Raw genomic sequence first — 12,965 nt, 5'->3', positions numbered from 1 at the left:
GTGTTACCAGAAGAAATTAATCCATATCAGAGTTTAATACGTCTCAGGTTACAACAAACCCGCAAATTGATTTCTATGGGTGAGTTAGCAGCCTGAAGCACTTTGAAAAAAATAGCTTTGCACACCATTCTACTTCTTTATTAGCACATGAAATGTATTGTAATATTGCTCTATTTGGTGATGGAAACAAGCAGTAGCCTAAGGGGAGCAGGTTATCGAGTCATATTATTCTATCTGGTCATGCAGAAGGCTGTAGAGCCAAGGGGGGGGGGAAACATGGCTGTATTTAACCCCTTAGTTGAACTAATAACATTATCTCTTATGGTAGAAAAAACCCTACATGTTACCTTAATGGACAGAAATACAGATGTAAGCTATACTATCCAGGTTCTCTGTTAATTTCTGAATGATCTTCTCATGAAAAAATTATAATGATGGTTGCTATCAATGTGCAATCAGTAGACCCCATAGGTTGCAACTCCATGCTCCAAGCATAGCGATACCCCCATTGTTTACAGACCTGTGAAATTTCTAAAATGATAAAAGGGAGGCTTCAGCTCATTACTCCTGTTACACTTGACTGGTAAGCTTGGTGACACTTGAATCAAATGACAAAGGCATAATTGGATTCATATGAGATTTTCACCTATTAGAATCATTTTCTGTGTGCTGGAAGATGCTAAAATGTTAATGCTTAGTTCTGTTTATATTACATGCTAATGAGAAATTGGTAGGTCAAAGCTAAGCCACTTCACAGCTCTTTAATTATTGGGCACAGAGATTAAAGGTTGTTACTGCTATTACTTTCAGTAAAATGTTTTCTTTAATGGTGTGCATCTCTGAGTTTTTAAGAAGTTGTTTGAAGAAGGACTACTCCCAATTGGTTCAGAAGGTTAGAAGCCTACTTTAGCATGGGGCATTAAAATTCATGTAATTGCAGCCTGCCTTGCTTCACAACATGTGCTTTATCAGACCTGCAACATTAAAAACCTACATTTAAAGCATTTTCCCTCCTCTTTCCTGGTGAAACCAAAAAGCGGTGTAAAAATATAAAAGTATAATTCTAATAAGCTACAGTCAGAGACAAAGATGAAGCTAATACAAAATTGAATACATAATTAACCAACATTGTTACTTTAGAATTAAACTCACCTTTTAGATCTTGACACAATTAAAGCTACAATAATGGATTTCTTTTTGGCCACTTTGCAGTAGCAGAACAAGCTGTAAACACATCATTGATATACTGTGTTGGTCGGCATGTAAGACAAATCTGATCATAAGACCAATCCCCCTTTTCAACCAGCTGTTTTTGGAAATAGACATTTGAGGCAACAACACACTTTCACAATTGTCCTGTTGGAAAGGTTTCCCTGACATACCATTAATCCAAGGAGAAGGGAGTTTATGCTTAATGTCTTATCTGGTAAATGTGAAATTACACCGTACATAAATCCCACATTTGTGTAGCTTTTCTATCAGCCACATAACTACTCGCCAACTCTTCTGTCAGGTTCTTGAAGCAGGCAGAATTATTTCCTCTGACAGTTAGCATTTGTCTATTTGTCTGTTTAAGCTCCATATCGTAGTTGATAGTGGTAATTCTTGCTTGGTTGACAGATTATTCAGACTGTTTTTGCAGTAAAGAGACGTCAGGAGAGGCTTTGGACTAGTTTTCGCTCGTCATGAATTTATTTCCTCCGTGGCAGCAAAACACAGTACACAAGTCTTCAAAAACTACTGTAGATTGAACTAGCCCAGCAACATTAAGGCTATAAACAACCCATAATGCAATGCTCTCAGTAGAAGACAAAGCCCATTTTTTCTAATAGAAATTCCAGAAAATAATGTATGCACCTGTATTTACCTTTATTGCAAATGTGTTAGTACACTGTCAATCTCGAAACCCATCAGCTATCGGTCTGGTGATACTATATATTTAGTTTCCAGGGGGCTTCTGGTGTAGCCTGTGGACAGCCAGGCTAATTTTTATACCAGAACGCTTTCGCATCTCCGTACACGAGCTCCAGCGGATCTTCCAAAAACAAGGTTATCAATCGAGTATTGATTGGTCAGTAGGCGGTGCTTTTACAACGGTTGATCTCTAATCTCCAACATAACCTCCGGAGCAGGTTAGGTGTTCAGCATGAGTTACCATGGCGATGTAACCCGGTAACAAGTGATCCACCGTTGTATAACACAAAACCCTGGATTGAATCTGAAGTTACCTCGGTAACACCAAATCTTGCTTTGTAGTACAGGCCTCTGGTTAATACAAGTTTAATATTCACGTTGAATTAACTTTGTTTTGTTCTTCAACTCCTGATATATGTGACTCTTTGGTTGCTCATAGCTGCCGCCTTGTTCACTTTAGCTAGTCATTAACTTTGTCTGTTCGTTGATGTTGTGTAACTGTGAGTTTATCAGAGCTTTTCCTTCTGAAAACAGCTGCTTGCTGCTACAGGGAGCACTGAAAGTAAAACAAATTGATGCAGGCACTAAAACCAAAACAATGAGCTGAAAGACGGTTTAGTGCATGATTGAGCTGAGGGAAGCTGCAGAGTCATGGGATAATCACATGGGGGTTCATCACTATGATCCCCTTTTACATCCATTGTTGATATAAACATAGTGATTAGTGCAGCTTTAAATAGTTAACAGCAATTTCCTGTCTCTTTTGTGGGTCGAGGGTCATGTTGAATTACATATTAATGTATTGTTAAAATTAAATGTCAGTTTCAACACCTTGTCTGAGATATTTTTCTCTCAGTCAAGATGAAGCAGGAAATCTTGGTGACAATGTGGTAAAGCTTTCAGCACTCACAGCAGGGTTGAACATTTGACAAATGGTCTTAGGTAGGGACATTGTATGACAGTCAACTATACATTTAATATCTATATATCACAAGCAATGACAGGGAATGGAAAAATGCAAGTTTGGACATGCAGGTACACATTGGATGAGTTGTGTGTAGCGGGGGGGGGGGGGGGGGGGGGGGGGGGGGGGGGGGGGGGGGGGGGGGGGGGGGGGGGGGGGGGTAACTGGATGGGACAGACCATTACTCAGCAGGAAAAGGACAGTAAATAATAAGGGTGTGGTGGCACCTGCTGAACATCCCCTGCTGAGTCTCGTCTTTCACATTTTGAGTCCACCCCGAGTGCAAAGCTCCACACAGACGTAACAAAGAAAGATGTGATTTTTATTTTTGAGCTCCTGCAGAGACTTCTCATAACGATGACAATGTGAGTTTTAAAGCAGGGAGAAGAAGAAAATAAGCCAGGGAAGAGCATTGTAGCTCAACTGGCTGTTGTTGATCCTGGTGCATGTTCTTCAACCACTCCAGCACAAGCATATGCATTGTACATCATGTAGCTTCATCATTATCTCTGACACACACACATACACACACACACACACACACACACATAGACACACACGCACACACACACACACACACACACACACCTTCATGCTTTAGCCCCCATAGACTGGTTGCCTCCCCTCCAATCCCACATCTCACAGATTATTATTCACTCTTGGCTTCTCAGCAGGTTCTTTTGTTTCCAAGGCAACAATACTTAGTGGATGTGTTGGGTTTGCTGTAGTCTAGACAAACAGAATTTTTAAGGTTTCATAGCTTAAAGGAAAAAAGATGACATACAATTATTTTTTTTATTGTTTCCAAGATGCTGAACGAGGAAGCACATTGGTCTATTTACAGTCTATTTCAGGGGGCTCAAACCCCACCTGAGGCTGCCGTGGTCCAGTGTCTTATTCTTGACCACAGACTCTGATCTACTTATCACTAGCTGAAGTGTTACAGGACCAATGACACATGCGTCAGTTAAGGCAGAGTGGCGTTACGACTCAACCTCGAAGTCCACACACACCACCTGCTCACCTTGCAAAGGCAGGTCACTTCTCCACCATGTCTGGGAGGTGTTTGTGATCACTGACCATCCTCATCAAAAGCCAGAACTGTACTGTACTGCCAGAGTCCCTCCAAAGGTTCAGGTGGTTCCTTGTCAAAGCAAGGACTGTCACTTAGTGCTGGCAAGCCTACCCTACATCTAAAGTGTAGCACTACTGGGTGAAAACAGTTGTTTAGCAGCAGCTTCATTGTAAGGCATTGAACCTATCCCCCCCAGATAACTTCCTCAACATACAGTAAGCATACAAAATAATCAGTGGCTTTGGGAGGTGAGACAGGAGGTGAAAGTACATGACACTACTTTAGTCGAAAAAAAGAGATGTCCCCATCCTTTAGCAGCATCAGATCACCACCACAGCAGGAAGGACAAGACCAACAGTGGGGGATCAGATGTGATTGCAGCAAGGCTAGGCCACACTCACATCACATCGCTGCAGGAGATCAGGAGAGCAATGAAAATGCTTCTAGTGTTGCAGTCACCTCACCATGGATAATGATCATAGGCCACTGATGAATTAGCCTGTAGTGGTCTTGTGCTAAGATGCTATAATTGGTGGTGTTGATGTCCATATTGGAGTGCTGGAGAAAAGTCAGTGAGGAGAGGTCCTCTGCATAATTTATCCTGGGCATGTGCATGAAAAACTCAGCATTAAGGCCCTCAAAGAGAAAGTCTGTATGAATGAAAACGTCAACACAGTAACATTAAATATAGTGCCCCTTCACTATCCCCTTGGGCATCATCTCTCAAACTAGTTTTTCTCATTAAAAAGCTTTTCTTCATGTCTGAATTTTTAATCTTTATTAGTGTTACATCTGTATACCAGCTGACAAACCTGTCTGCTTATTTGACTATTTATGTCCTAAATTACATCTAAATTATATTTTTTGTAAAAATATTGTACACAAAACAGTAAAACCCTTGGTGACTACAGACACTCCTACCGAGATGACGTTGAATACAAAACAGTGACACTTTTGAGATCTTATATTAATATATTTATTCAAGTGTTTATCTTTGCAAAATGCAGTCATAAAACTTTACATTGCTCGATTGGGCGTCACGGCTGGTGTGATCCCATCACAAGATGGTCTCTAGTTATCATTGAATTAAATCTGAATTTATGAAATTATTTATATAAATTATGTATATTAGATGTAAGAGGTCAAACTCTTTGCTTGCATACTAATTCAGTGTAAAACAGAAGTAGAATAATTATCAGATTGACAGGGTCCTGCAGCCTCAGCTTTGCTTTTGACCTGCCGGTGAAAACAAGCCAGATGAAGATGGAAAGGCTAACCTTAAGAGACATCACAAGCATTCATTATCATGCTGTCTTTGGCATTCTCTGAGATACGTGATATTTAACAAAGGGTCTTTTCTTTCCCCTGCTTTTAATTAGCACAGAAGACCTTTTTGAATTGTCACAGCCCGTGTCACCTTCAGAGAAGAAATTAAATCTGTTTTTTGCCATTATATATGTGTTAAAATGCAGCATTTAGATTAACTTCACCCGCCTATTGACAATAGATAGTCCACTTTTGTACATTTTTATCAACTTCACACATTTTCCACTTCAAGCAATGTAGTGAATAGTTTATCATTTGTGTTTGATGATTCCTACAGCTCTTATTAAATATGTTGAGACATTTTCACAATTATGGGCAGATATACTGATACTGAAAGATATTTTCCATTTACGTGTGAAATTGTGGCTTCTGGGGCATCCGTCGGCCCCGTGGATAATCTGTGCTAAATGTATGTGTTGGCTATTGTGCAGGTGAATGTTAAAGTAGGAAGTTTTAGTTCTACTAAGTTAAGAAAAAGAAATTAGGGCCTAAGATATATCTATACTGTGACACATTCAGAGCAGAATTGAACAGAATGTGTTGAGGAATGGTCTCCACTAACCAGCACGTTGGCTCCTCCTATTCTGGATCTTAAAGGAGCAGCCCATCAGTCCACACCTGGGAATGATTACCTTGATTGCTCCTGGTGTATATAAAGGGCAGCTCACGTTAGTTGGTGATGCAATAATGGGAAAACAACCAACTGAGCATTGTAGTCTGTGTGAGGAAAAGAAGACAGTGGTGCATGTCCTGATGTCGTGCAGGACAAACATTGAGAAAGAGGGGTTTGCAGGATTACATTAATAAGGACCAGTGGAAATCAGGATCAAACATGTCCTTGGAAGTGGAGTTTCTGTAAATGGATGGAAACACATATTTACATTTTGGAAAAGCACCAAACTACTTTGAAATTTGTAGTAGGCCTATAATGAAATTAAATAAATGGATAACAAGTGATTACCAGTAGGAGGCGGTAATGCAGCGCATAGGATGCCAACTGCTGTAAAACCCTAAAGAAAAAGAAGAAGAAGTTGTTGAGGTGCATGTGACAGAGCAACAAGTTGCAAACTAAAAATGGTTTTGTATGTGACTTGAAGCTGTAATAATGGAACTTTGTGTTTCGGAGAATCCAGTTGAAGATTTTAGCAGTTTGAGAAGAGTTAAGACTGGTGACTGTTAAGTTGTGCTGCTTTTCCTAATGTTTTAAACAACTTTTGATGTGTCACAAGTGGAGAATACACCAGTCCTACCTGGACTGTCTACAGAGTCTGCAGGGGCTACTTCAGTAACTTATTTATCCTGAACACAACGATGCAGAGGAAGAGGAAACACTACTGGACTTGTTCAACAGCAACAAAATGGTTCACTTTGGCTGTCCACAGAAAGTGTAAGAGGAAGCAGTGGCTTCCCAGGACTCCAATACCCCAAATAACCTGAGGATGTGGGGTATACTGACAATGTTTGACAAGATGGCTACCTGAAATTTGCCATTGGTCAGAAGAGAGGCAGTCACTGCTGCTTTTGTCCAAAGAGGCCCAGCATGCCTAATACGACCAACTACCTGATAGGGTAAGTAATTATAAATCCTTTGAAAAATATGTACTGGAAGAAGCTTGTAATAGCCATGCACTGTTGGGCCCCTCATCTCTTCTTTAAATGAGTTGCATAATGTGTGTTTCTCTGTTGGTGGCAAGATACAGAGGTAGTTAAGTCAGACTTGTGTTACAAATTCTTTATACTGTAGACTAAATGCAATCTAGTCACAACCTATAGACCCTTTGCAAACACATGACCACGACCACGTGAGAACACCATGACGGATGGCAGAATCACCGGAAACATGAGCTAAACGGTGTAGTAGACAAGGAGAAAGTTTCATTAGTTTCAGTTAACAATAAATAGCAATAAAAAAACTGTAATAATAATTCTATCTTCTACTTTATCGCTTCTTCTATTGAACAACAAGTTGTTGTGCTGTTATCAGTCAACGTAGGGCATTTGTATTTCCTCTCAAAGAGTGGTATTTGGAGAAGTTGGAGACAGTAGGATTGGATACCGATCATTACCTTCTTCCTCCCAATGTTTTCAGTCTGCCCAACTTTAGTCCACACAATCTGTACCCCTATGTGGTAAACGGGGAGCTGAGCTCAAAGCTTTTAAAAGTCTGGATGCTTTATCAGTTCTTTGTGGCTGGCTGGGTTACTGGTACATGATGCCATGCTATATGTTCTCCGGTTTCCCTCACTTGCTCAGATATGGAGTTGGTTGCCCACTGCTCCCTTGAGGGTTGGGTTAAATGCAGAGAATGAATTTTGGTATGTGTACATGACAAAGTACCTTTACCTTTAATTTAAAACTGATTTATTTACAACACATTGCCTATGTTTTTAGAGGACATGGTCGGTTGTGGCTACCCACATACCGTTGTTCACTAGATGTGTCAATGCAACTTTCTCATGGATGCCTGAATGCATCCAGGCTCTGGGTGCAGTCATTCATTATCTAGCATACGTTAATCCATACAGTAAATTACAGAGTGTGTATGATCAGTAGTTACAACACATCATTTTAACATCAAGCAATCTTCTTATCTGTTATCATATTTGCTGTGTATCCTATGTTAAGATTTGACCGGTTGATATTACAACGCAATGGGCAGCAGCTAGCGAGCAGTCCAAAACAAGCTGCAGCTAGCTGTTGTGGTGTACCACAACTCCAGTGTCTGCAAGGTCTTTCTGGATGGATCGCACAATCAAACGTAGGTTTTTACTTGCTTTTCTCATAATCCTGCGAGCTGTTCTGTCTGATATTCTTCTTGATCTTTCAGATCTTGCTTTAACTTCCACTGTTCCTGATGACTGCCATTTCTTAATTACATTCCGAACAGAGGATATTGGCATCCGAAAACTCTTTGCTATCTTCTTATAGCCTTCTTCTGCTTAGTGAGCATCAACTTTTTTCAGTTTCAGTTTTCTGTAAGTGTAAATGATGGAAATAAAATCTAACTTTTTGTGACATATTATACAAATGTCTAATCTGTCATTTGATGCCGTTGGGAAATTTTCCATTTTTTCTTGGCGTCTTTATGCACATTAATACAAATTTTTACCTGGGGTGCCCAAACATTCGAGCCCCACAGTACAAATGCTTGTGTTGGTGAGGATTACTCTGCAGAATGTGTACGTGAGAACATGAACGTACGTGTTTAGCTTGCCTTCTGTCTACAGCATAGCTCTTCCGCCGTCCATGTTCATCATTTGAGTGAGTAGAGCGTGATGTCACTCGGAAAGGGTCTACACTATAAGTAGTGAAGAGTGCACAAATAAATGCAGCCATTCTGAAAAGTAGGGGAGCCATTTTGAGGTTATCTTCTTTTGAAATGGTGTAGAAGTCTGATTGCAGCCTTTTGGATACTGCTTTATTTTTTAATATTTTATTGTGATGCTCTGCTGAGAGAGTGAACTTGGCACAGAGGTAAGACTTTTAAGTTGAAACATTGTAGACCTGCTTCAACCAAACTTGTAAGATCCTTACAGCTATACACGGCCACAGGAGAAAAAGGGTCTTCTGGAAAATGTTTTCTTTTCTCCATTTCTTGTGATAAATATTTTATTGCAGTAACAGAAATTGGCTGTAATCCCCCAAACAAACTAAAAAGGGTTGCAAACCAGCATTTCTTTGAATGCTTGCTGTACTTGTGCCTGTGTGCAAAAATGAATTTGAAACATTTCCAACAAAATCAAAACTACCTAACGGTCTGATTTTGGACTGCCAAAGAGTCATAGAGGTGAAGCAATTAAAGTAAGGATCACTATTCGAGAGCAGTGAAATAACATATTTGTCTCTTTTGCTCTTTATTTTCTCTCTTTGCTAAGGAGCCAAGGAGACATTTAGCTGTCTCAAATCCACACACGCACGGCCATATGTACGAGCGTGTGCACAGGCATACATTGTCTCCCATGGAAATAATTTCCTTCTTGGCTCACTTCTCCCAGTCAACCTGCAGCATTGAATCAGTATCAGAGCAGCAGAGGAAAAAGGCTCGGAGCTGTCTCCCTTGTTTGCTCTCTTGGGCATTAACCGGATTTTGAGTTGTGTCGTCTGGACAGGGCAGAAAAGGAGGCCGAGAAAATCCCCTGTTTACTTAAAAAGCAGTAGGAGCAAAGGAGTAGAGTTAGATTAGGGATGGACACAGTGTTGAGGAAGCGTGCAAGCCAACAAACATGCCAACACAACTCTTTTTCCATGTCCGTCCTTAGGCCATTGGCTACTTACCTGAGGATGTTTTCACTGTACTTCTCTGGGAAGAGAGGTAGTGAAGTGAAGGTACAGGAAGGAGAAATAATCAATGTTAGTGTTTTTTGTAAGTCGTGGAAGAAAAATTCAGATCCTTTTTTAAATTTAGTTAAGTAACAATATCGCAATGTAAAAATTCTTAATTACAAATAAAGTTACTGCATTTAAAATCCTACAGGAGTACAAGTTCAGGAGTCCAATCATCTTAAATGTATCAAAAGTAAGTGTACATTTACTGCAGCCTGTATGCATCAATGTGTTAGTAGCTTTTGACTGTTGCAGCTGATGGAGTTACTGGCTTTTAGGACAATATATTGGCTGAAAGTACGTATTTATTTTCATATAGATTCTTTTAAGAAGAAGTGTTTACTCAAACCTGTAGTCCAATAAATATGTTGTGCCTTGTACAGATTTCTATACATCCACTATGTTGATCTATGACCCCTTACAAAATTTCTGGCAAAGATTTGCTTTTTTACTTGCATGTATACATACATACATACATACATACATACATACATACATACATACATACATACATACATACACACACACAGCTTCAGCTCTCCTAAGAAATCGTGCATATCTCCTACAACGAGGGACTTTTGATAAGGGGTTTGACATAATTCCAACTGGTGCCTATTCTTACTACACAGGGTTTGGAATGGGACTAATTCCTTGTTTCTCCTGTTAGCGCACAAAGGAACTGCAGTGTGCATGTATGTCTATAACCGTTATCCACATAACCCCCCCAAGCTGCTGTCCTCACAGCTGTAGGGGTCTTCTCAGATGTTGGAATTACAGAAATGTAGAAGCACAGCATGAGATTAGTGGAAATGAATCCACACAGAATTTTCTTTAGAAGTATACACAATGAGTTCTTCAGTGCTGCTTGAAATCTAGGTTTCCCTTGCTATTATCTTAAAATTATGTTATTTTGTTTTCTTACTTTTATTATTCAAATTAGACAACAAATGTGGAGAAAGAGAACCTGAAGAAACTGATTTCTAGATGTGATTGAAGTTAGAAAAAGGTCATGAATTGAACAACCTAGATTTGAGGCTATAGTGCACCAACTTTCTTGACTCATGCAAAGAAAGCAGACTGAAAGTGACTTGTCAACCCTTCTCAGCATCATGATTGCTTACATTGGCATGTTAAACCTTAGAGTTGTGTTGTATGTCTAAAATGTGCCAACATAGCTTGAATTCAGAGAATAAATCTAGTGTACTGTTTTAAACTGCTACGAATGCAAATACAACAGAAATGTTTTATGGCTTTTGTATTTCCTACTATCACCACCCTGTATCCACTTGTTGACACAATGCAGTCAGCTTGAGGAATTGTTTTGAGTCACCAAAATTGGGATCGGTGGCCCAAACAGACGAGGCAATGCACACAAGAAATGGAAGTTCTTCTCAAATTTAAGAATATTTTGAGCAAAAGTGGTTTGCACACATCTGGCGTGGCTTGAAGTGTTGAAGGGACCATTTGGAGGTGAAAGGAAAGTACTTCCACATTGTTTTTCTTTGTTAGGCATCATTAAGTTATGAAGCATTCAGTGACAGCAATACTCTTGATTGGCTTAAGTAAAGCTTTTGCTGTATCAATCGGCTACAGGGCTTGTATTGTGTTTGCTACTGTGTCTTAAGGTACTCTCGCATTAAAATTCTGCCTCACATTCACCTACTGATTCATTCAAGCATGTGTTTTCTGTTTTGGTATAGGCATTCTGGCTCGCTCTGAACTTATTGAAAATCATTGTGAACATTGTGTCAGGATAGAAGTCATATTCCAGTGTGCCATTATGTTGTTATACACAAGGTACAATACTTCAAACTCAAGCATAACTCTTAAACACTGTTTACAGTTTGTCATGGCTCTGCTCAATATTTATTGCCCACATCAGAACTGTAATACGGGGCTGAGTGGTGAGCAATTTCATTGAACATGAGGATAATATGTACCTATGGCTGCAACCGCATGCTCTAATGCAAATGTTGGCACTGCCGTTTGAAAAATAGCAAAGAACTCTAAAATACGGGACCAATATATAATTTTACCTTTTAACGTGACCCAGTTATTATGTTATTCAGCCTCTGCTTCCCATGTGAAAGTGTTTGACTGCTGCTTTCCAGCAAATGTTATTAGAAGCAAAGTTGTGGGATTCAGTCATCACTCCTGACTCTCAGGGGACGGAGACAGATAGACTATCTTGACATAATGTTGTGGATCTGCAGACGAAACACTTTTTATTAAAGACACCTGCTAAGGGTGAGAAAAATTACAAGCTGGGGATCTGCATTTGCAAATATATAGTTTGTTATTCATGTGCTGCATGTGGCAAGATAAAAACTGTTCATAGACTTTCTTATAAAAAATGAGACTAGTGATTTATTTTAGATACTGACCTAAACACCTGCACTGAATACTTTGTGATACATTTTGCATGTGCAACAGTTTATGTAACGCTCTCTCTTGGATTCATGTATCTTTAGGTAAAAGGGTCTTTGCGTACACATAATTTCTTTTGTTATTTAAAAACTAATGGTGCAAATACACCACTAATATACTTTGCATCTTACTGGATATCAAACAAACACAAGTAGACTATTGCGTGTCCTGTCATTATAGAATTTGATCATTAAGGATAGATGGGACATTTGCATCAAACCTTAATACTCACAGAAAAAGCTGTATTTACAGTGCATCTGTTTCCACATAGCCTACTGGGTGACATTCACAAGATTTGCATCCCTAATTCTGTGTGGAACAAGCAGTTTCCTCTGTATATGCTCATATATTTAAAGGTGACATGTGTAGCGTTGTCTAATTAATACATCCCTGTCAAAAGAAAGAAAAATCCCCCCACTCAGCTTCTTTTTCTTCATCCAGTAGTCAACTACAAAGGTGCAGTTACCTAGAGATGCAGGGATATTTCTAATGTTCGGTGCTACAGATTGTATTTTACAATACAACTGTAATACTGTGGTATCTGTTGTTTATGGTGCTGGATAATCATGCAAATGTTTAAAATATAGTTCAATCAAAAATACCACCACAATCCGTTGATGTGATACATGTCTGGCTTTATTTAAGATGGTAAAGGACTATAGTTTAAAAAAAAAGATATTTAAACAATTTTTTTCCTTTTCTTTCATGTAAACCGATCAGAAAATAAATCTTAAAACTGAGGAGAAAAGCTCACCACTGAAAAATAATGGCTCATACAATGTAGCAGTGATTGCTACCTCCTGCACATTGCAGACTGTTATGTTCGTGTCTACGTATATGTTTCTGTTTTTATGTGCGTGGAAGGGTAAGAAGTTAGTGGCTTTAGGGGACAGAAAGCATTGATTGCAGGTCTTATGCCGCTCTCTCAAAGCTCAC

The sequence above is a fragment of the Etheostoma cragini genome, chromosome 10, assembly GCF_013103735.1.
Source record: "Etheostoma cragini isolate CJK2018 chromosome 10, CSU_Ecrag_1.0, whole genome shotgun sequence".
Classification (NCBI taxonomy): Eukaryota; Metazoa; Chordata; class Actinopteri; order Perciformes; family Percidae; genus Etheostoma; species Etheostoma cragini.
The sequence above is the reverse complement of the archived record's forward strand: the minus strand, read 5'-3'. Positions refer to the sequence as shown.